This window comes from Jaculus jaculus, chromosome 4 (assembly GCF_020740685.1).
Source record: "Jaculus jaculus isolate mJacJac1 chromosome 4, mJacJac1.mat.Y.cur, whole genome shotgun sequence".
NCBI classification, from domain to species: Eukaryota; Metazoa; Chordata; class Mammalia; order Rodentia; family Dipodidae; genus Jaculus; species Jaculus jaculus.
In genome coordinates, this window is record NC_059105.1 from 130,825,793 (window position 1) to 130,829,907 (window position 4,115).

The 4,115-nt window shown below is 40.6% G+C and overlaps 1 pseudogene; it reads right to left on the reverse strand.

The window, feature by feature from the left end:
• Positions 1 to 851: 851 nt before the first annotated feature.
• On the reverse strand, positions 852 to 1,242 carry LOC101604868 (annotated as a pseudogene).
• Positions 1,243 to 4,115: the final 2,873 nt, after the last annotated feature.

A 4,115-nucleotide genomic window follows, 5' to 3' on the forward strand; every position in this document is an offset into this window, starting at 1 on the left:
TCACATAAACTTTTCAAAAAATTATTTGCAAGATTTAGGTTTTCCTTTGAACCTAAGCACAAAAATTAAATCACACAACTATTACTCTCCCTATCATTAGGTAGGAAATATCAAGGGAGGGAATATAAATTTTATGTTTAAAATGTAGTCTATTTATAATGTTTCAAATTATTTTGTGAGATAGCAAACTATGATTCTCACTCAATATTTTTCCTAGTATATCATCAGGAATATCCACCCATTACATGGCTCATAAAGACATTGCAACAGTCATCTGCCCACATTGAGAATAAAATTGTTATACCATATATCAATAACTTATGCTTACAATGGCATGTAGCCTCCTTGGTGTAGGCTATTGTTGTGGTGAAGGACTGTGACCTGTGGGTGCTCACCAGCCTCATGCTGCTTCACCCTGTCACCTTAGCAATGGAAGGGCGCTGAGAGCCAGCCATTCCTGACTATCCTATGCAACGCTTCTAAGTTTGTTCTAAAATTTACACCCATCCAATGAGCATTTCTGCACACAGATGATCTTGGGAGGAAAAGACCTTGTTTTAGGTGGGCCAGAAACTGGCTAGCCTAGACAGGGGCTGTCCTGCACATGGAGAGTGGTGGCCCAGCAAGGCAGGGGTTCAACAGAGTTGCGCTATCCACGAAAATGATACTGAGTGAAGAAAATTTTCTTGGATGTTTAGCTCAACTTTTCTCTCACTCTACCATTTGTAACTTGGTCTCCTAAAAATAACTTCCTCTGCCTTAGGGAGAGATTTTATTTTTTAAACTAGGAAGGACAGTGCATTTCCTGGTTTTATTTAAGCACAAATATAACATGTACATGAGCTGTCTATTCATTCATTTTCTTCATTGCACAGCTTGGCATTGTGATTGGTGACTCTAGTAGCCAGCTGGGCCACGTTTTCCACAATGGCTTTGCAGTTGTGAGCGATTTCAGCTCAGGTAGGTTTGCTGCACATCAGGAATTCTTCCAGCTCCTTGAAGTTGTAGACCAGGAACTTCAGAAAGCCAGTGGGCAGTGTGTGCTTTTTCTTCTTGCTCCCATAACAGATGTTAGGCATCAGAATTTGGCCTTTGAATCTTCTCCACACCGTGTTGTCAATACTTCTGGGTTTCCTCCAGTAATGCTTGATTTTGACACAGCCATCTGACTGGTGCCGGATGAACTTCTTGGTCCTCTTTTTGACAATCTTGGGCTTCACCAGAAGTCTGAGGGCAGCCATGATGCCCAGCAGAAGATGGCAGCCACCTCCGCAGGCAGGGACAAAGAAGAGGGTATTATGGAGAATTTACAGTTCAAACCTCAAAAAAAAATCTACATTTTCCTGAGCTATAGCTGGATCAGGTTATACCTATTCATCTTCAGATTAGTAATAAGAGTCGATATTTGTTTTACAATCATCAACAAGCTCATTTGAAAATCACTTCCTAGTAATTTAGTTTGCAACATTCGTATCAGATTTTTGTGGACTCCAGGCACTTGGATTCTTAAGATGACAAGTGCCAATCAAAATACAGAACCTGACACATTCACCTGGATGCCTGCTGCACTCTTACTAAGCAAATAAAGGAACATTGGATGGGAAAAAGGGAAGAAGGAATATATTTCTAGTCTGCCTTGTTTTGATACTCTAAATAAAATGTAGTTGTCATTCATGAGGAAGGTTATCAAAATCACACTGGAACAAAGGAGAGTAGAGTGCTCATTCCAGCACTTCAAATCTTAGGTGACAGTCAATGGCTACCTTCATAACTTATGATTTTCTTTCTTCTTCTTAGGCATTGGGAATAGAAGATTAAGCAACTAAGCTAACGTTTTTATTTAAATAATATTTTTTAATTTATTTATTTATTTATTTATTTATGAGAGGGCAAAAGCAGGTAGAGAATGGAGCCAGTCATGGTGGCACATGCCTTTATTCCCAGCACTCAGAAGGCTGAGTTAGGAGGATCACTGGGAGTTCGAGGCCAGTCTGAGAGCACATAGTAAATTCCAGGTTAGTCTGAGCTAAAGTGAGACCCTACCTCAAAAAATCAAAAAGAGAGAAAGAGAGAGGGAATGGGTATGCCAAGGCACCTAGCCACTGCAAAACAATTCTAGATGCATGTGCCACCTTGTGTATCTGGCTTTACATGAGTACTGGGGAATCAAACCTGGATCCTTAGGCTCTGCAAGCATCTCAACTGCTAAGCCATCTCTCCAACACCTAACCTAACTTTTAACAGCAATACATAAACATTGTAGCCAAGTTTAGTGACACACAACCATGATATCTGTCCTGAAGAAGCTGTGGCAAAGGAATTGTAAATTGAAAGTATGTGAGGTACGTAGAGAGATGCTACCTCAACAACTTCTACATGCAAGCATACACCATAGTGACCTGAACCTTGGCTCAGCCCTGCCTCCTCAGATCCATTCCTTGCCCTGCTGCTGTTTCCTGTGCTTTATCAGCATTGCTCTATTCCTGCAGCCTCAAACTAGGTCCAGATATTTTCTCTCTCCCATCTGTTCCCTGCACTTCTATCGTACCTCCTCAATGGTTTGTAGCTGCCACTCTCACTACTTTCAAACCCATAAAACAATTGGAAGCCATAATATATTAGAATGATGTTTAAGAAACATCAACTCTAGCATGTTCTTACTTTAAATGCTAAAAAAGTAAAAATAAAGAAGGCCAAGGGGAATGCTTCATGGGCACAGCACTTGTAACGCACGCATGAGGATTTGTGCTGGGATCACAAAAGTTCACATAAAGCCGGAGACTACGGCACGAGTGCCTGTAATCCCAAGCACATGTGGTGATGAGGGAGGTGGAGACAAGGAGAATCCCTGAGCCTCACAGACCAGCTAGGCTGGTGAAGGCAGCAGCAAACAATGAGAGACCCTGTCTCAAACAAGGTAGAAGGTGAGGACCAACGCCAGAAGTTGTCCTCTGACTTCCACATATATGTTATGGCATGGGCGTGCCTGCACTAACACACAGACATCACACACACCACAAAACAAAACAAAATGCTAAAGAAAAACTGAAACATGGGACCTTCCTCAGAGTGATTACCAAACATCAGTAAAAGTTTTCCTTATATCTGAAAATGTTTTCACATTAGGTGGAATTGGCTGAAGTATCAATTTGGCATTCCACGATACTCTTGTAGCTGAGAGGATTGGTGCGTGACATTGTTCTGTCCATGGAGACATGGTTTGAGGGAGAGTAGTATGGGAAAGGGCTTCATGCAGTGATGCTCCTGCCAAGCATATCAGTGGAGTATGTGGCTCTAGAGGAGAAAATGCGGCAGAGCCTTGCCATTTAAGCCGAAACAAGGGGAAAGGGAGCTTTCATTAGAGATATCTCTACACTGGGTAAGGATTCAAGGGCATACATTCAGGACCTGTCTTCTGAGCTTTTCCAGTGGTTCCATAAGGACCACAACCCTGAGATTTGAGCAATGAAGACCTCCTCCCACCCCCAAAGTTGCAGGATCTACCATATGTTAGAGGGCCTGTTTTATCACTATCACAAAGTCTTAATAAGTTAAATATTAAAATAAAAACAGAGACATATGAAATAATGAATAACTTCATAATTAATTATATGCATTACCTTACTTGCACAAGAATAAGAATATCCAAATAAACCTAATTAAGCCAGCCAATTGCCATATATTAGACAGAATAGCTCTCGACTAAATCAGCAATCAATCTTTATATAACTAAAAGTTTAAAATAAAAAAAAACCTCCACCTTGGTCAAACATACCCACTAGTTTCACATTACTATCTAATCATTCAAATGTTGATAGATTGGATTGAACACTTATTATAAAATATCATACACCGCTTTGACACAAAATACTGGTTTGGGGCCTACTAGCCCAAGGGGCAACACTGGCTATGAAGTACCTGGCATCTTTTTAACATAAGCTTTGTTGCCTAAACTAGCATGGGTAGATTATGCTTTTAGAAACCCAGAATGTACACTAATTCACTGTGTGAGGGTAAGATGCAGATTCCTTCATGTGCACTTGGAATCTACATGGATCTAGTATATATTTATATCCCCAGACTTTTCTTGTATTCCCTAAATATCCATACACTCA